This window comes from Spermophilus citellus (assembly GCF_964194105.1).
Source record: "Spermophilus citellus genome assembly, chromosome: 1".
In the NCBI taxonomy this organism is placed as follows: domain Eukaryota; kingdom Metazoa; phylum Chordata; class Mammalia; order Rodentia; family Sciuridae; genus Spermophilus; species Spermophilus citellus.
In genome coordinates this window covers 33,962,767-33,984,641 of record NC_138182.1, presented here as the reverse complement: position 1 = coordinate 33,984,641, position 21,875 = coordinate 33,962,767, and the positions used below count along the sequence as shown (strand labels likewise).

Below are 21,875 nucleotides of genomic sequence, written 5' to 3'. Positions count from 1 at the left end.
CGAGCTGGTCGGGGGTGGGTGGAACATTGTGGCTCATCATTTATTCATTGCGACTGTCTCGATTGTTGACACCAGTGGCAAGCCACATCCCTGCTCTTGCAGGGAAAGTCTGACACCTTGAGGACTGGAGAAGGGGTGCCAGAAGCCCGCAGCAGCAGGAGTGGGAGAAGAAGCTTTGCGAGTTGAGGGGGGTTACTTTTTTCTTGTGGAGCAACCGGCCGCATGGGTGTTTGTTTACTAGGGTGGGAGCAGGGATTTCAACCAAAGTCCTACCTCCCCTCAGAGCTCGGCCTGAAGCCTGGAGGTGTGTCTGGCTTGCATCCCGGACCACGGGGTAGGTTATCGCCACCGACTTGGCAGGATGATGGCTGGTTTGCGTTGAGCCACCCTGCCCACTGGCTGACCTCAAGCGGCTGGCCCAGGGAAGTGGAGGATTTTCAGGGGGAGCAGAGCGGGGGGTTGAGTGTTGGCCACTGTTCGCTTGATGCTTCCCTACACCTCCACGCAAGCCGTGCGTGGGACGCTCATCTTCCCGGGCTGTCCCTTCCGAGTACAGTCGGTGCGCACCCGGAGACAGGCAGCCGCGGGGAACCGAGGGCGGGGTCCCGACTGTGAGCTCATCCGCTGTCGGCCGTGGGAACTCTAACTTTATCTGGAGGAATCGGTGGGGCAGGGGTGAGCGAGGTTCTGCTCCCTTGGCGCACATCTCCCTCTCCTGGTCCGCCCCTCCCCCGCCTCCCCTGGTTTTGCTCTCTGAGCATCCTCACTCCGCCCAGTTCGGTGCCAGCTGCGTGGGCTCCAGCTTCGTGCGTTTTCCTTGGAATGCTTCAAAACTCGGCAGCGACTAAGGAAATCCCATCGCAATTTACCGGGCGTGCTCTCACCGGCCGCAGAACCCGTGCCGCCCGCTACGGGATCCATCACTTCAGCCTCCAGATTGCAACTTTGCAGGTAAAAGAGGGTCTTGCCTCTGCGCTCCATTTGACGGGAACTACGCCTCGCCTTCTTTTGGGGATCTCGGTTAAGTTTCTCAGCTGCCTGAGAAACCAACGAGCTCCCTCCTGGGAGGAGGACATCCCAGGGGGTTATGAGTTCAAAAGGCTCAGCCTGGTTGGTTTCTTTTCAAGGTTGGGGAAAAGATCTGTGACGCTTTCTGTGGTTGATCCGGGCTTAGTGAGAGTTTGGGGTTGCTTCTCAGTCTCTCACTGCAATGGGCTTTAAAGTAGGGGAGAGGGCAAGGAGTGAACCCCCGGTGTGACTTATATGGTAAACAAAGGAGCTGCAGCCACGCCGTGGTGCTGGGGAATGTGGTTGTTTTTAGCCTTTTATGCATTTAGGGAAAATGGAGATTGTGATGGCCCCCAGGCACATATAAAGTGAGCCCTTGGCTCTCTGGCACCAGACTGGGGGAAGGAAAGAAGAAAGTGATCAATATCCTTTCGATCGATTACACTCTGCGTCATTTTCATGCTCTGTCAAGAAACAGAAGCACTTTTTTCTGTGTTGCTGGACCCAGTCTAGTGATTCCTAGTTCTCCTGGCAACCGAGGCTCCAATTAAACCAATGACCCTGTTTGCTACTTGGGTTAATGCTTGGATTCGGGGCACAACTTGTTGTTCCAGCTGTGAACTCAGCTGCCTTTTGTGACTAGAGACAAGAGGACATTGGAAAGACTTGGAGGGTGTGGGAGAGCTGGGAAGAGGCAGCTCTGATCTTGTCTGTCTATATTCACTATGGTGTATCCACTGTGGTGTATCCCTGTTCACATGGTTTCCTAGGGAGGCCCTTCCCAGTTAAATTCCACTGCTATAAAATGCAGCAAGTTACTTAAAGAGTAAGCACCAAGCCAAATGAGTGGGAGGAGATAGAAGCAAGCTTTAGTTGTTTTATTAAAAAGAAATTTAGAACAGGCTTGTAAAACTAAAAAAAAAAAAAAAAAAAAAAGAAAAGAAAAGAAAAAAGAGGAGGAAGAAGAAGAAAGAACCCCCCAGGGCTCATATAATTATATAATTTCTGGCTTTCCTATCTTAGTAACCACAACACAAAGCATTTCACAAATTCTATAAGGAACAAGAAAGGGAGAGGGGGAGCACTGGAGGGTTTTTAGAAAGTAAAACTGAGTTAGACAATGAGAGTAGGAGTGGGTGGATATGTTAAACCATTGAAATCTTCATCACTGTTATGGTTTGCCATTTAAAGTTATATTTGTAATGCCTACTTCTGTTCAACTGGACAGTAGACCAGGAAACATCACACCCTTATATAAAAGAAAAAAGTAATAAGACATAGGGATAATCATATCAGAAATTCAGAACTGGAATCAGAATTCAATATGACATTGTTGACAAAACATTTTTAAAATTATATGAATTAATACAGCCATTCATGCAGATCAGTCTATCGGTGCAAGTTTTATTAAAGTGTTTTTGTAAATTTCTTGGATTAATGCAGGCTCGTATGGGTGAAAATTAAGAAATCATTTGCATTGTTTATGAATAAGAGCGCAGTGCTTAAGTTAGGCTGCCTTTCCATAGAGCTTTGATCTGAACTCAAGTACTCTGCTGTGCTGGAGGTTGTGGAATAAAGCACAGATTTATACCAAGAAAGACACAAGAGGAAACGCTAACAGATTGATGCGATTGATACTTAAGAGCTGCTTACTATTCACTGAGTGAAGAAATATATTGTTGGATAAATCATGACAAAAGATTTGCAACTGCAAATTTAGGAAAGTTCTTCCTCTTTGGAAGTAATTTAAAGAACATAAGCATTCACCAAAGCATAAAGTACCTAAGCTAGACAGACACAAGAAACATGCCTGGTAAAGGCTGTCAAACATTGACAGTGTTTCTGAAAATGATCTTAAAAAATGAGAACATTTTCAAATTACTTGCTTATAGTCATTCTCCAAGATATGAGATGAAGTAGATTTCCACAACTTAAAAGCTTTAATTTTTTTTCAATTTTATCTATTATTTATTTATTTTGTTGTTGTACTTATTTCCAGAAGATCAAGATCAAAACACACAAAGAAGACTATGTATGACAAGTTTAAGTTCTATATGAATTTTATGGTCATTTGAGTTATTAAAGTAGTAAGAGACCAAATAACTTTCTATAGAACATAATCTTAATCAATTCATACTTTACATGAATAGGAAATAGGAGAGATTATGCTTCTTATACTTTCTATATTAGAGGAAACTTAAAGGTCTGGCTTAATATATATGTATCGAACATTCTCATGCCCCATAGAGAGCTACAGCCATCTAAAGAACTAAAAAGTTATCTGGTCCAACATCCTCATTCAGGAAACTGAAGCCAATTAAAAATTTTTTAAATGCACTTATGTTTGATAAACTATCACATCATTTCAACCTAAAATGAATTTGGAAGTTACATAGCCTGTCTTTCAATATTTGAATGGCTATGTCTATCAATATATTCATGAACTGGTAGGTGTTAAAAATCTCACTATTTGGCATTATTAGCCTTGAAAACAATTGCTGTCCCTGAACTGCAGATAAAACAATGCATGATCATTATTTTTATTCTTATTTTATGATACTAAAGTCATAAAAATATCTGATCATCTAGTTAAATGCTATCAATGTATCCTATTAAAAAGCATGATTCAATATCTGTTAAAGAACAACAATTCACTTTAAGACAAACTGATTTTCCATTATATGTAAAAGAAAACATATATTTTTTGGAAGTATTCTACTATATTTTTATACCTGCATATTTAATTTCCAAAATAATTTATGTCAGTTCAGTTAATGAACATGTTTGGCAAATAAAAACTAAAACAATCTTACTCTACTAATTAACATTTCGTTGGAGCAAAAACAAAGATACATTTGTTCAGTAGTAAATATTAGAAGTAATACTGCTTGAAGACTTTTGTAAATAAAGGTAGATATATGAGAATTACTAAATAGTATCTAGGACCATAACCTATGGGCTGAACATTTCCATATGAAAGTGTGATTGTTTTATTTTTGAAACAAGCTGGATGAAAGGAAAGCATAATAAACTGTTACATTTCCTTTTTCCAAAATATCACTGCCAAATATTATATGAACTCAGATTCTAATGTACATTTGACTTCCTAAGTTGTAATGTCTGAGCTAAAATTGAAACTGGTAGCAATGACTTATACTCTTGCAAAAGAGTATTAAGAGTATTTATGAGCTTTTGGTTCTCATTAAACATGAGATTGAGGCAACAGCTCAAAATTGAAACCTTGCCTTTTCACCTAGTTTGTGCTCTCTAGTTTGTAAGAGTTACAACTTGTTCAATGTAGCCCAACTTCAACTGGGCTTTGGTTGCTTTACAACCAGCTTTATTTCTGTATGTCTTCTATTTCTAAACCGCCCAGACATATTGAGATCTCAATATTTTAAGAGATTTGAGGATATTTTGACCAGAGATGTTTTTTCAATCAGCACAAATATAGACCTGATCTCTAAGAACATTAGTACAACTGGAAAAATAAATTCATGATATAAAAATATATTTAGGAAAAGAAGCCATTCATTTGAAACACTAAAAATTAGAGACACATTCCTTGAAAACATACTAATTTAAACTTCCTTGTTCTATGAACTATTTGGCAAAAGGCAGTGATGTATTTAAATTTTTAAAGAATCTCGATGTTTCTGAAAGTTCAGTTTAAGTAGGTCAAGAAATAAAGATAATAGTTGGAATAGTTGATCTTCTATAATAATTAAACTTTAGATGATCCCCATTAGTATTAGTTATGTTTTGTCTCCCATTTTTGAAATAGTGCATGTCACAGACTCAAGGCTTCTTGAGAAACAACAGATGACACATGGGCACAGTTTTACACTAAAATTAGAACTGTTAATTCAAACATTAACTTAAAAATATGCCCTGAATAGATTTATCTAGCATGCTGCATTCTTTTTTGAAAAATGACAAATGCAAAGAAATGAATGATACATGCCAATTAAAGTCTATCTGTGGTTTGTTATTATAGTTTTGAAATATGTTGAAAAAGTCACCTAAGTAACTTCTTTGAACCCATAACATCAAGAGTTGGAATTTACTTAAGATAGGAAACAGGAACAACTATGTAAAAAAAGAAAGGGAAAAGAAGGGAGGGAGCCAATATTTTTGGGTACAAAATGTATGCCAGACATTATGTTAGACACTTGTTATCCTCACATCTACTTTGAAACTGAAGTATTATTATAACAACCCAAGAAAGACGAAATTTGCCAAATTCACAAAGCTGCTTTGTGATAAATCGGGGTTTTGAATCTATGTCTACTTGATTCCAAAGCCTCCATTCTTTTTTACTTAATTCTTATGATTTCTGAAATAAAGTTAATTATCTTTTTACAAAATCCATAAATTGATTATATTCTTATGACTATTTGTAGCTTTTATTTTTCAAATACTGTTACATTGGGACATAACCATTCCATTCATGGGGATAGAATATGAAACAAGAATCTTTAGTTAACTAAAGTTTCATCAGCTTTGAAGTACAGCAGAAGGTAAACTGATGATTTCAAGCAGGTTGTTCTCAAAATTATTTCCTTCTTTTTAAAAAGTCAAAACACACCCCTGCCTGGTGCTGGGGATTAAATCCAATGTTTGTGCATATGGTCTACTATTACTACTATTACTACTGAGCTCCTTCCCCAGGTCCTTATTTCCGTTCTTATTCTTGAATATATATGTAATACTATTTAAAAAGGGGAAAAAAAGATTTATTTTCATGAATAAAATTCAAGGTTACAAATTTTTCTTTAAATGATAATAAGATTATAGCTTCTGAATAAAAATTTCTTTTCAAGCTTTTAGGACATCTGTAGACTATAAATAAAATGGCTTATTAAAAAATCGTGTTAAGAAAAGACCTATTAAGTTTCTATCACATCTTATCAAATGTTATATAAAATTTCTAGACACATGTTTTTGTCTTAATTGTATTTAAAGTTTAATTGCCAAATTAATTTAATGCCCCTTGGTATTTAATGAAGGGCATTCTTATTCATATATCCCAGGAGATATTGATCAGAAAGTGACAAATTTTAATTAATTTGTCATGGTATTTTTTAAGCATTCATTTGAGACTGATGTGATTATGTCTAAAGTCTACTGGCATTGAATTGAAGGCATAATGAATGTCTTTAAATGTATGTAATGCTGTTACAAAATGGTATCCATTCAGTAGACATTATTGATTATTAGTAAATGAATAATTGAATGACTAGATGAATGACAGACACATGGGTAACGGTTCCATTTTTATTGCTTTGCCTGGTAAAAACCCTCTGTCCAGAATAACTTCCTCCTTTGTGCTTCCTGTCACAGTATTCTCCATGCACTAAGGCCTATTTAGAACTGAAAGCCAATATTACTTCTCTTTGAAAGTTTCCTCCAGATGTCTCAAGTATAAATACAAGCAAAGCCCTTGTTATATTCTGCCTCGCAGGTGGGTTAAGGTCTGTCTTCAGAGCTAGACAGTAAACATCTGTAAGAAGCCATGAAGATGTTAAAAAAATATGTGAGTTTGTAACCAAATTAGATTCCCATAAATATTATGCTTCTGTAATTAAGCATAACTAAGTTATTTCATAGATTCATAATACCACACTTGGCTGATTTTTAGCCTATTTATTTATGTAATGAAGCTGGTTATAATAATAAAGTTGCTATTGTGTGGTATAATGAGTACCATATTATATCTTATGCTATGCTATAAACTAATTTTCCTGCAATTAGTTAATAAGCACAACTTCCAGTCAACTAGTAACCCTACAATGTTCATTGTCATAGGATTTAGATAACCAGTTATTAATGTGCTTGTTACTTAAATGGTGCTCTGGCAGAATTCTTAGGGGAAGATTTTTGTTGCATTATACTTTAAAACGAGCTGATAGAATTGGAAGAGGACAGTTACAAGTATTCGAGAGGAATGTGTATTGAACTAAAGAAAGCCATAGACTTCTTTGGAGTGATTATGTTTAGAAAATTAAGTTTAACTTTATGTCACAGGCTGGAAAGAACATGATGTCCTATTGTAGGTGGCATGGATTTATTTATTTATTTATTGTCTTTTTATTATATATATCATGGGGGGGTGAGGTTTATGAAAAGTGTTCTGGTGCTCTGCTACGCTTATGATGGTGGTGGTGGAAATAACACATGTGAGCTAGTATCTTGTGCCTACAAAAATGATAATTCATAGCACACTGCATTGTAATTTTCATTTTCACAGAATTAGAATAACTACCGCCCAATATATGCTCATTGAATGAGTGAGTAGAATAAGTGAATGGAGGGATGATTGAATGGGTTTGTTCTCAGCTGCTGGGCTGAATCCCTTTATTTCAACATAGTTGTCCTTCAAATAACTGGTCACACACTAATATTAATCCCTGAAATTAATATAGAGGGATGAAAGCATAGGCACAATGTACATTAAATGAAGAACAGGTAACACATCATTCTTTACATGTAGTCATCTTCATGAGCAGCATTTCATATAAAGATATCTTTTTATGTTAAGGTATTTTTCATGCTATGGTAAAGTGAAGGACTCACTTTAAATGTATTTTCTTTCTAGTAGCTGCAGTTTGCATGTTTGGGTCATTTTAAATTTTATCTGGAGCAATATGTGTGTTTATATATATTGTGTATATGGACATATATATGTGTGTGTATATATATATGTAGTTTGTGTGTAGATACATATATACACACATAGACATATATGTTTATGTATGATTTTTTATATGCATATACTATAATAATACTAAATAGAAGGTTAAAACGAGTGAAACACTATTCCTGAGTTTGATATACAACACATATATTTGCCAATTTATCAGTTCCTACAGAATGGTTGGATGTGTAATGAATGACTTGGAAGTTCATCAATTCAAAAGCATATTTCTAAGCAGGTCTCACACATCTTGCTACATGACTTTCTAGATAGATTGTGTATGTGTGTGTATATACGCACACATACTTCTCTGAGGACTTTAATACCTGAAAATTACTCTGCTAGATGCTAAGGATACAGAGAGGAATAGATCTTCCATTTCTTAAAATATCACAAGCAAAGGATGGTTATTAACCTCTTAGCATATTCCAGTGTCCAAGTTATCCTACAAATATTTGCAATTTTATTTTCTTCTTTTATTTTATTGTGAAAATTAAGAGTTTATTAAATAACACAAATTATATTAAAATTAGTAGAGTGCATATATGAGATTTAAAACAACCCACAAATGAAAAACAGGTTATGTTGAAAGAAATACAGATGCACTCTCTTTGCCACAAATCACCATTTTTTTTTAAGAACAGGACTTAAGTTTTCTAACTGTAAATCTGTGTTAAATTTAAATAGCATTGTTGACACTATTAAAATTGTGCTTTCCCTTTATACATACACTAAACTACCATTCAGTGGCTATGTATTTTAGGAGGTAAGTTTTTCAAAGTCTGGAAGAATCTGTAGCATTATATTCACATGTTGCCTCAACCCTTTTGAAAACAATGGAACAAGGCTCAGAGAGGAACCAGTTTTAATGTTAGGAATGTAATAACCTGGCTTTCCACAATGCTGCCCCTTTGCTGGAGAAGGTAAAAACCTTGGCTCCAGAGATTCTTGGAAGGCTGAAATCCATTTCAGAGTCTTCTGGGAGTTCTCAAGTCCTCTGGATTTTCCTGTGAACTCCTGTGTGTACGGCTGAAAGTATACTGTAAATGTAGACATACGCCAAACGCCATCTTTTTCATAGTCTGAAATCTTGGAAACAAGAAAGGGACTACTTAGTCTAGCTACATTAATCTTTTTTAAAAACCTTAGTTGGGATGTACACTCCTGAGACAACCCACTCTTTGCAGGAATTTTTTACTTTCTGAGAGTCCTCATGGGAAATAATCATAGTACCAACCTCTAAACCTCTGACAGCCTCTAAAATTAAGGAGAAAGAACATTTAATGATGTGTTCCTGTGTATGTGCTGTGTAAAATGAAAATGTTGGCAGAGGGGAAAGACTTATTTGCTTATCTGGTTCATTTTAACCTCACAGCTTAACATTTTGATTTGTAGTGTGCTAGCTAGTTGGAAAGCTGAACTGCACATTTTCATTTAGCACTCCAGCACGTTCTTGGAACAAAGTGAACCAGCAAATGATTTTACCCTTTCATGAATAAATGAAGCTTTAATGAAGAAAACCGTTTTATTATAATGGTACTTATGATAAATATTTTCGTGTCGTGTAAAAATATCAACAGTTTCAACTTGAAGAATAAGAATTGCTTTGCATTCTGTCGTACTTGGTAATGAATAAATAAAACCAGAACTTAAAGCATAAGTTAATAAAATAAGTACTTTCCCACTAGTTTTTACATTGCTAAAATTGAAGTATTGTATGCAATTACAGTTTTGAAAAGTGCCTCTTTATAGCTTAATCAATTGCAGTAATTACTGATAACACAAAATATAGATCTATTTTATCTGTAAGCCTGATTTTTTAAAAATGTGAATATTTACAAATATACAACCCAAATGAGAAAAAAGTAAACAAATTGAGTGTTTGAAATGAACCATCTGTGAATAACCTAGATGTATTTGAAACAAACATGATTTATTTCATTTTATTTAAAGAAAGTTTTTTGAAAGACAAGCTACTTTCTTATAATGCTACTAGTCTTAAGAGTCAAAATAAGATCTTCCCATCTTTAATATATAAAAGGATTATGCGTCAAATGTTGGCAGTGTTTAATGAAACTTTCTAAGAACTTATAAAATGCATTGGAATTCAGTGTATTTTAGAAATGTTCCTGGGTGTGCCAAATTTTATTTTGATAATTTTAATTATAATTAAAAAGACACATAAGTAAATCAGAGACCATGGCTGCTCGAGGGTTCCATTTGCCCTTTAGTTCGTTTACATTCAATAATATCTAGTGCTTGCATTCCTTCACTCCTCTACCTACAGATGGGAGATTTCAATTATGTAATTAGTCTTGGGATCACAATGCTCCCTCATTGACTGGAGGTTTATGACAATGGAGTTGCCACAAGTAAACCCACATTCCCTTCTGCCTCAACCACCGCAGACTAATTCCATATATGGGGGGTTTGATGAACATTCACCTTTATGAACTTTTAGAAAATTGTGGTAAGATCATGTTTTCATGGTGAAATATAATTACAAATCCTTGAATCATGACTTCTGATAAGATTGCTTTATTCGTTTCTATTGGTTTCTGTTGGATTAGAGATAGAAATTTCCTCCTCATCTGTTTAAGAAAACTCCATAGGAAGAGGGGCTTAAACAGAGAATTTTAAGGAAGGAAATTTCAGATTGTTGCATTGTACCTTGGTATATAGAGAAGGGCACTTTGTCTCTTGTGGTTAGGAAAAATGATCTGTTATCCTCCTTGCTCCATTAGGAAGGGAAAAACATTACATGGATAGTGCTAGCATTTGGGGGCTATTTTTTGTGTTTTACACCAAAATGAGTGTTTGCTATAATCATAAGGAAAAATATTAAAGATATTCACCATGTGAATATTTTCAAATATCTTGTCTAAATAAAAAGCCATATAATTAATTGTTTATTTTAAAAACAGTTTACGATTTTAACTATCATTTATATAATTAGTAATTTCAGTTTATTTTCTTAAAATTAACACTTTGAGTGTTTATGACTTATTGGAAACAAAAATATAAGATATTTCAATACATATTTATCTGTATTCTTGATGAGTTAGTTTTTCTTTATTTCCTATCCTAGGGTAACATAAGATAAATTTAAAGGATTGTGTATTTATCTTTTATAACAATAAAATTTGTATATCATGATACATATGCATTTGGTAAGGGGAAGGGAACCTGATAGATTTAATTTAAAAAATAATTATTCATATGTTTCTTTTCCTCTACCTTAGTTTTTAGGTTTTTTTAAAAAATAATTATAGATACCACATATGCTCTTTTGAGATGCTCTCTCTTCTTTCTAGTACCAGTAAGCCTTTCTGAGTGGTTAAAATTTCTCCTTACTATACTTTTCAGTGTATATTGGTAATCAGTTTTCTCAGTTTTTGCTTGATTTTTTTAAACACATTTTTAAGATCACTGAAATTGGTTAGAGTATTAAAGGTTGGAAGTTCGTTTTATTTCTAAACTTTCAGTATGCCATTCAATTGACTTTTAACTTCCATTGTTTCTGTTGAGTAGTCAGTGTATGTCTGATTGTTGCTCTTTGAAGATAATGTGCTCTTTAGATATAGTTTAGTTTTTTTTATGTTTTCTATTTGTCTTTTACATTTAGCAGTTGTACAGTAATGTACCTAGATGGTATCCTTACATGGCCTGATAGAATCCATCAGTTTTAGAAAATTCTGGGATATCATGTCTTCAGATACAGTTTTGTACATTCCTTTCTTATCCTATAAAAGCTCCAGTTATCCATACCTAGATCTTTAGACTCATGTCTTATGTTGATATCCTTTTTTCTTCTTTTAATATATTTTCTATCCATTATTGATCTCTGCAATGAAATCTAAATGTTTTATAGCCCTATCTTTCCATTTATGAATCCTTTTTAAACTCTGTCCAATATTCTGTTAAACTAATTTTTTTAGTTTATTTCAGTTTGGTATTTTTCACTTATAGTTTTTCCATTTGATTTATTTTCTTACATTTTAAATCCATTGTAAGATTTTCCATTTTATCTTCTAATATTTTGATATTCTTGAATCATCACATTTTCTTTGAAGTCAGTTTAACAGGTATTATGTGCTGGTTTATTTTCCTTAAATTTTTTTCTTAGAGTGCTTCTTTCTTTTTAAGTTACAGATAAAAGAAAAAAACCCATGTATAAAAAATAATAGCAACTTTGTTATCCTCCCAAAAGGGAATATACCTTTTCCTCTGGGAGGCAGATAGGGTGACAGTAAATCATCTTAATCCAATGGAAATGATCATAGCCCAAGTTTCAGACTTTACAAAGCTCTATGTACACTTGGCTGTACCCTTTTTCTACATTCTAGGACTCAAGGAGCCTGAAACTTTTTTCTGCTTAATAAAGCCACTTGTTTCCTGAAACTCAGTGTTAGTATCTTTTGGTTACTATAGCAAATACCTGAAAAAGTGTATATATAAAGTGAAAGCTTTATTTTGGATCACGTTTTTTAAGACTTTTGGACTATAATCAATTGGCTCTGGTGCTTTGGGCATATTAGCAATGACCTGGAAACACATGCAGAGTGAAACTGCTTACCTCATGGCTGGGAAATGAAAGAGAAAGGAAGAGACAATAGTCCTATAATCCTCACCTTCACAACCCAGGGATGTGAAGCCCTCCCTATAGATCCCACCTCTTAAAGGTTCCATTACCTCCCAGTAGCACCATAGGTGGTGTATCACACCTTGAACCCATTGGGCTTTAGATCCAAACTATCGCAATATTCTAGAATATTGAAGTTTGTCTCTTTTGTTTTATTGTGAGACTGCTAAATACTCTGATCTAATTTTTAGTAATTTTCTGATAAGTGATATACTTATTTCCTTGATTTTAACAAATCTTAAGCTTTAAGTGAAGATCTGCTCAGTGTGGCACTCATTTCCCTCTGTCTTGCTTTTGACAGTGACATGGTAGGTAACTCTGGGTTTGCCTTGATAAAAACCATGAGGGAAATTATGGCTTGTTCAAGGTTATTTCATTTCTGTGTATTTGGAATATTGACTCCTCAAGTTCAAGTTAATTCCTCAACTCTTCTCTAGACATGTTTATTTATCTTTGTTTTTTTGTTTCTATTTACCCACATCTTCTTTCTTTTTTTTAGAGTCTACTATTTTATCTTATTTTTATTTCTTGAACATGCTTTATTTTTTTAGGAGACCCTCATCATTATACAAAATACATGTATAATGATGTGAATTTGGTGTCAACATACCTTATATACAATCAGAGATATGATAAATTGTGGTATAAAGGTTTATTAAGAATTGTAATGCAAAAATAAATAAATAAATAAATTTACCCACCTTTTCTAACTGTATTCAGAAGGAATGTTAGTCTACTGCATGCCATTCTATCATAGTCAGAAGTATTAGCACTTCTTTTATATTTTAACTTTAATGTAGAAACATCCAATCAAAATGTTTAAAAGAAAGAAATTATATTCAAGTTGTTAGATATAGATACATTCTTGTACTCACAGGGAACAAATATAGCAATAACAAGAGTTTGGGAATCATTTACCTGTAAAGTTATTATTGCTACCGAAGTGACATTGTTCTTGAAAAAGTGTCAAGCTTTAGTCATTAGAAACCAAACAACCATTTGAAAAAAACAAAATTCTAAGTGCAACTGTGTTGATCTGGCACAAATCACTTGTAAGTCCCAATAATGGCTCTTTCCTATTGACAAACAAATATACTCTCCATTAACAGAACAAATGTAGAGGCAAAAGTAAGGCAGTAGCAAATTGACCTCTTTATCATTGAAGAGATATTTGTTAGACCTATGATTTTCTAAGTACTCTTCATTTCTCCCATATGAAATTCATTACAAAAAGATGGGGAAGTTCTATAGTTCACTACTCTGTGATGCAGTTATAACTGGTATTACAAATATTGCCTCAGGCTTTATAGAATGTATTGCATAAGAAGTCTCTGCAGTAGGACACAATACTACAATAGACCTGGATCACATTATAGTTTGGGTTACAATCCAAACCTGCTTATGACACATATGCTCTGATTTTACCAATAGCATCATGGCAACATATGATTAATCATGTTACTCATATTTATGTTGTTGTGGCAAAATACCCAAAGAGAACATCTTAAAGGAGGAAAGATATATTTTGTCTCCTGGTTTTGGAGTTTTTAGTCCATAGTCACTTGGCTATCTTATTTCTGGGCCCCTGGTGGAGAATGCATAGCAGAGCAGAACTGCTTATTTCATGTTGATTGGAAGCAGAGGGAGAGAGAAAGGAGCTGGGGCAAAATAAACCCTTCAAAGTTACACCCCCAGAGACCTAATGTCTCCAAGTAGGTCCCACCTCCTAAAATTTTCCCCACGTGCCAGTACAACACTACCTGGGGACCAACCCTTTAACACATAGTGTTTTGTGGGAATTCCGGATCCAAAATATAACACTACACACAAAATGTTCATGTGCATCTCACAATGAAAAAAAAAATGTGCTCAGTCCATCTCTGAGAATCCCCAAGATTTTAACAGTTTCAGAATTGCTCAAAATTCCAAGTCTGAAGTCTCCTCTGAGATACTTAAGGCAGACTCTAACTATGAGACCCTGTAAAATTTAAAAAAAAAAATCAAGTTGCATACTTCCAAGCTACAAAAACATAAGGTAAACATTCCTACTGCTAAAGGGAGAAATAAGAGATTACAAAGAAGAATCCCATGAAAGTAAGACCACACCTAGCAAGACAAATATTAAATCCTGCAACTCATGACTTGGCATCCAGGTCATGTGGTGGTAGAATGAACCAAAATGCTTGAACAGCCCTGTCCTTATGATCTTGCTGACTCCAGCCTACATGGCCACTCTCTTTAAATGGCTCTGCTCACTGCCTGAAGTTTTCCTTGGTGGATGTTCCACGTTCCTGAATTTTGTAACTGCCTACAGTCTCCACTGCAGCTGAAGTTTCACAGCAACGCCTCATGCATTTTAGGGACAGCCCACAGTGATTCCAACCCTACAGCATTCTGCCTGGCCTTCCAGGCTTTTCTATGCAATCTGGGTGGAAGCCTTCCTGATTCTATAACTCCTGCATTCTGCATACCTGTAAATCCATTATCCTGTGGATGAAGCCACAGTCTGTGATTGCCCAAGCTAATGTGGGCCTCCTTGAACCATGCCTGCAGCAACTTCTGAGAGTCTGCAGGACTGAACACAGAGAACTGAATCATGTGTCATGATTCCCCTGTGTGAGCAGAGGGCCTGGTACTCTCTTCTCAAAACAAAATTTTTCAAATGAATGTACAATTTTACTCCCTTGGGCCTGTGATGATGGCTAAGTTCTGATCAATTTCTGAGGTACCCTCAAGTCACCTTTCCTATTGTCACAATGCAGAGTACTTGGCTTATTTTTAATGGGCCCAGTCCTTTCAGTAACCACATTTTCTGTGGACCCAACTTTACACAGGCTTCTTTTCTGATCAAAGTACAAGTTTGTTTGTTTGTTTGTTTTAATATGGAAAGCAAATTTATTTTACATAATTGCAACAATAAAATCTGTCAACACAATCTCACAGTAAAGGACTTTGAGTCCTCCTTTCACTCAATTAAACTGAAACTAACTAACCAAAAAAACAAAGCAAAACAAATAAACAAAACTGAAACAACTCTCCAGAAACTCTTAAGAACAGAAGTTTTGTCTCTCTACATATTCACCCATGGTAATGCTACACTTATCTTACAGTCATACCCATGTTATTTGGGTATATTATGAAATATTTTGCATTTGGAGGGAATTACTATGTCATGTGATATTTGTAAAGTAGCATTTTAAATGAAGCAAAATTTAACCCATAAAATACATGTTTTAAAAAGCATTTCCACTCTGTTTTTTTTTCCCCTCCTGATTCTCACTGTAAATCTGACTAAAAGCAGCCAGCAATTCCTATGTCACTGTCTGAATGTTGTCATGCCTTGAAATTTCCCCCACTGGATTAATTAGTCCATCAGAGTTAACAACCAGAATCAACAAATGGGACTTACTCAAAATAAGAAGTTTTCTCTCAACAAAAGAAACAATAAGAGAGATAAACAGGGAGCCTACATCCTGGGAACAAATCTTTACCCCACACACTTCAGATAGAGCCCTAATATCCAGAGTATACAAAGAACTCAAAAAATTAGATAATAAGATAACAAATAACCCAATCAACAAATGGGCCAAGGACCTGAACAGACACTTCTCAGAGGAGGACATACAATCAATCAACAAGTACATGAAAAAATGCTCAACATCGCTAGCAGTCAGAGAAATGCAAATCAAAACCACCCTAAGATACCATCTCACTCCAGTAAGATTGGCAGCCATTAAAAAATCCAACAACAACAAGTGCTGGCGAGGATGTGGGGAAATGGGTACACTTGTTCATTGTTGGTGGGACTGCAAAATGGTGCAGCCAATTTGGAAAACAGTATGGAGATTTCTTGGAAAGCTGGGAATGGAACCACCATTTGACCCAGCTATTCCCCTTCTCGGTCTATTCCCTAAAGACCTAACAAGAGCATGCTACAGGGACACTGCTACATCGATGTTCATAGCAGCACAATTCACGATAGCAAGATTGTGGAACCAACCTAGAAGCCCTTCAATAGATGAATGGATTAAAAAAAATGTGGCATTTATACACAATGGAGTATTACTCTGCAATAAGAAATGACAAAATCATAGAATTTGGAGGGAAATGGATGGCATTAGAGCAGATTATGCTAAGTGAAGCTAGCCAATCCTTAAAAAACAAATGTCAAATGTCTTCTTTGATATAAGGGGAGTAACCAAGGACAGGGTAGAGACGAAGAGCTTGAGGAAGATTAACATTAAACAGGGATGATAGGCGGGAGGGAAAGTGAGAGTTAAGGGAAATTGCATGGAACTGGAAGGTGAGCCTCAGGGTTATACACAATTACATATAAGAGGAAAGGAGGAGTAGGAGGAAAATTATATAAGTGGAAGAAACGATTTATAGTAGAGGGGATGGAGAGAGAGTAGGGGAGGGGAGGGGAGGGGAGGGGTGAGGGGACAGTGGAGAATGGGATAGACAGCAGAATACATCAGTCACTAGAAAGGCAATTTGTAAATCAATGGAAATGTAACTGATGTGACACAGCAATCTGTATACGGGGTAAAAATGGGAGTTCATAACCCACTTGAATCAATCTGTGAAATATGGTATGTTAAGAACTATGTAATGTTATGAACAACCAACAATAAAATAATTAAAAAAAAAAATTTAAATGCACCCTTACACAACTCTCACAGCATGGACAAAATGTAGATAAGTTCTTTGCCAGAATGTTACAGGAATAACCTCTACCTCAAGTTTTAATAGAGTTTTCATTTTCATCTGAAAACTTACGAGCACAGTCTGTATTCCTATCAGCATTCTGATCTGCTGAATGCACACTGAAATCATTAAACTCTGCTTACAACATTCTAGGGCTTCTCTCATGCAAAATCTTCAAATCTTTCTAATTTTTTCCTGTAAATCATTTTCCAAGTCTTCTTGAACCACATGGTCAAGTATAGTCATAATTTATCTACTTCTGGGACTAATTTCTCTGACAGTCAGCTTTTCATTGCTGTGACAAAATACTTGATGAAAACATCTTAAAGTAGTAAAAGATCTATTTTGTTTTATGATTTTGGTCTATGGTCACTTGGCTCCATTGTTTCTGGGCCTGGGGTAAGGTACAACATCATTGTGGGGGAGGTGTGATGGAGCACAGCTGCTAACCTTATGGTGGCCAAGAAACAGAAAGAGGAAGGGGCCAAGGCCATAATACACCCTTTAAAATCCTGTTCCACGTGACCGAATTTATTTAACTAGGCCCACCTTCTGAAGTTTCTACCACCTCCCAGAGGAACTCCAGCTGGTGGACCAAGCTTTAACACCTGAGCCTTTCGGGAATATTCCAGGTATAAACTATAACAATAATGTAAGTGCTATGTGTTTCCATCTGATCCAAATCAGGCCGTGTTTACCCTGAGATATGTCAATTGTCTTCAGTTTGTTTTCAATATATACTGTCATTTAATGTTTGGCAAACCGATACAGGAGTGGGTGGATGGGATGCTATCTGCTAATATAGACCTCACCATGATTGCATCCCAATACTGCATGGATTCAGCTCCACCCTGATGAAGTTAGAGTTAGGTTGTCAGAGCTGAACAAGCTGGGCTATCTACATTTTTCCCATAAGCCTTCAAGTTTAAGATCAGCTTTAAGTGTGATAAGGCTCTGGTAGATGATCTGAGTGAAGGATCATTTATGTTTTCTCAGGATACAGTGCAGAATGAGATCCAATTCTAGACTCAGTGTTGGCTGATTATGTCCAGAGAAAGATTCATATTCTTTTTTTTTACCTGTCCTCAGACCAAAATCTGGGATCATGATTGTCACTGTGGTCCTTAACATTATATCTACCACCATGGGAAGAAAAGTCTGTTGCATAATCAACAACAAGCATACCATCTCTGAACTTGAGAATAACATAAGCAAAAATCATATATCTTTTCCAGCACAACACCTTGGCTTCCAGCCCTGGGATTTGTGCAAGTTGTGGTGTTTACCAAGACCTTATTCCCAATTTTGTTTTTGTTTTTCTGCTTGTAGTATTAAATGTTATGAATGAACCAGATGTGCCACGCTTTTACATCAGTTGGAACAATATGGACAAACTGGAAGCCATAGTGATCCAGGATATTACTTCACTGTGCAGCTATTATCTAATCAAGGATCTGGGCCTCCAAGGCTGCATACCCACCCTCCTTCCTAGGATAGTCTTAGACTTCATCTGATTATGGGAAATCAGGTCCTGCCATGGACTCTGGTGGGAGGTAAGCCAGTCTCCTGTCACATCTGAAGGGAGATAGCCAAAAGTCTTGGAGATCAATCTAGAGAAAGGATATCATCTGAATCAAAGATAGGTCTTGAGGAACCAACACATGTTGAGGATCTCTCAACTCCAGTCCAAAAGGACCATCCCATTTTTACTCTACACATATTTTTAAAAGGGAAGTTATTTTAGTTCTTTACTCTTGACTTGGGGATCTTCTATTTTCCCCACATTCCTTACAGAAATCATTATGTCACCTTTTTATCATTTGTATTAATGTGCAAGAGTACCTTCTGGTCTGCTGGAAGGGTTAACTGTTCATTGGATAATGACTTCAGTAACCTTTTAATCAACTCCTAACTAGACCTGTCTTTGCCTAGGTGGTAGGAGGATGTGAGTGTGTGTGTGTGTGTGTGTATGTGCATGTGCACGTAATGTTAGAGGGCCTACCAGGCTCATACTCTGGTCTTATTATTTTTTAATTTTAAATTTATTTATTTATTCTAATTTATTATATATAACAGTATAATGCATTTCAGTTCATAGTACACATATAGAGTGCTATTTTTAATGTTTCTGGTTGTTCATAAAATAGAATCACAACATTCTTGTCTTCATACATGTACTTAGGGTAATGATGTCCATCTCATATCTTTCCTACCCCCATACACCCTCCTTTTCCCTCCCTCCCCTTTGCCCTATCTAAAGTCTCTCCATTCCTCCTATGTTCCCTCCCCATCCCAATTATGGATCAGCATCCATATATCAGAGAAAACATTTGGCCTTTGGTTTTTTGGGATTGGCTTAACTTTGCTTAGCATAATATTCTCCAACTCTACTTAGCATAATATTCTTCAACTCCATCCATTTACCTGTAAATGCCATGATTTTATTCTCTTTTAATGCTGAGTAATATTCCATTGTGTATATATACCACAGTTTCTGTATCCATTCATCTACTGAGGGGCATCTAGGTTGGTTCCACAAGTTAGCAATTGTGAATTGTACTGCTATAAATATTGATGTGGCTGCATTCTTAATACAGACCTCTGGGCCTGTTCATCTCGTCTGCCTTGATTTTCTCTCTACTAAGATCATACACTGTTTCAGGCATCAAGAATGGTTATTGACAAAGGAATAATCAAGAATCTGCATGTTTTTCCTCTTCATGGTATCCTATTCTCCTCTTTCCCATCTGTGCTGTATCTGTCATGATACTTAATGGATAGTGTTTTGCTTACAGTTTTTATATAAAGATTTTTATGTGTTTATATTAAAGCTTTTTGGTGGTCAAAAAAAAGCATATAGCATAAACATTTTTATGTTTTTTTATGGTAATGGGGATTGAACCCAGGTTCTCAGACATATTAGGCAATTCTTACAGGGACTTTTTTTAAACAAATGTCAATTCAAGACATAATTCTGTAACTACATAATTGCAAACTCTAAGGACTAAAATCCCCCTTTAAGTTGTTAAGCAGTGGAGAGTTTAACCCTACTGTGTTCAATTTTCTTGAGTACTTTGTGAAGAGATACATACATAATATAACATCTTCATTGCAAACCTTCTACTCTCTTATTTTGTGATACTCTATTGGAGCTTAACATTACATTGCAGTTCCCCAAATACATGATTATCATGCTAAGTAGCTAGCTGGTTTTTAATGATTCTGGGACTACAAGTGCTAAGAGTATGGGGTATTTAAGTAGTTCCGATAGTGGCCTTAACTAGGTTTTCTAATTTTGTCCTGAAAATATTGGCAAAATAACCAGAATGAATGATTAGTCTATGATAATTTCTATGGTGAATGGTTTCTTGCATTATATTATTAGATTCATGACACCTATCATCATCCTTACTTTGCAGATGAGGAAACTAAAGGTCTAGTATGATTATTCCTCAGATCACATAACGGACATGTGATACAGGTCTGCTTTAAACCCAATCCTGGCAAATTCCAAAGTAAAATTTTAACCATTATATTGTAAGTTTGAAATCTGAGGCACACTTCCAATATGGAGGACTAAGCTGCCTCTTCATTGGTTTTTGCAGATATAACACATTTTCAAATATTTTAAGGCTTTATAATACTTATTGAAATGTTAACTTTGGAGGGACTGGATTTAAAGCTGGTTTTTTAATAACAAGGAAAATAGTATCTTTATTCCTTCCTTATCAATATCTAGTTTCAAGAACTGTCACTATTTGAAAGTTTCTTGACCACCTCCCAAAATACTGAAGTTCTAACACCCAAGTCATGTTATTAGAAAGTGGAGCCATTGTGAATTCACTAGGTTATAAGGGAGGAGACTCATTAATGAGATTAATTCCTTATAAAAGAGGCCCTAGACCATAACTTTGCCCTTCATCCATATGTGAGCGAATAGCAAGATGGTATCATCTAAGTTCTCTGAAGCTGACCCTCACCAGGCACAAAATTTGCTGGTACCTTGATCTAAGCTTGAAGAACCGCTCAGTCCCCAAAACCATGAGAAAGAAATTTCTGTTGTGTATTTTTTTATGGTAATGGGGATTGAACCCAGGGTCTCTTTTTAGTTTCTGGTATTTTGTTACAACATCCCAAACAGACTAAGACAAGAAGAATCACCAAATACTTCTCTTTCTTTTATCAGGTGTATTTCAAACATGATTATTTCCAAGTTCTGCTTCCCAATTTATATTTTGGTTGACCACCATCCTTATCCCTTAGAAACCACTAATCTGTTTTCCATCTTTATATATATATATATATATATATATATATATATATATATATATATATATATATATATATTTTTTTTTTTTTTTTTTTTATTTTAAGAATGTCAAATAAGTGAAACCATATGATATGTAACCTCTCAAAGTTGGTTTCTCTCACTAAGCATAGTATCCTTGAAATGCATCCAAGTGCATTATGTTATGTGTATCAATTGTTCATTTCTTTATATTGATGGGTGTCATGAACTGCATTCTGTTTAACCATTCACCCATTGAAGGACATCTGGTTTGTTTACAGGGTTTTCCTGTTATTAGTAAAGTTGTTATAACCATTTGTGTACAAACTTTTGTGTGAGTGAATATAAGTCTTTATTTATTAGGTATGCATGTCTGGAGTATAAATACTGAATCATATTCAGTTTTTTTTAACAAACTGATTAATAATTTTCCAGAACAGCTGTATCATTTTACATTCCCACCAGAAGTATATGCATGACCCAGTTTTTCCATTTACTTACCAATGTTTAATGTCACAATTGCTTTTTCTTTT

The 21,875-nt window shown here is 35.6% G+C and overlaps 1 protein-coding gene across 1 annotated transcript in view; it reads left to right on the top strand.

Moving 5' to 3' along the window:
* The first annotated feature begins 260 nt into the window (after window positions 1-260).
* Window positions 261-21,875, top strand: part of TRPC4 (transient receptor potential cation channel subfamily C member 4) — a 207,034-nt gene continuing 185,419 nt past the window's right edge. The window contains exon 1 of the mRNA XM_081309016.1: window positions 261-951. The gene's annotated coding sequence lies outside the window, so the exon portion shown is untranslated. The remainder of the gene's footprint in view (window positions 952-21,875) is intronic.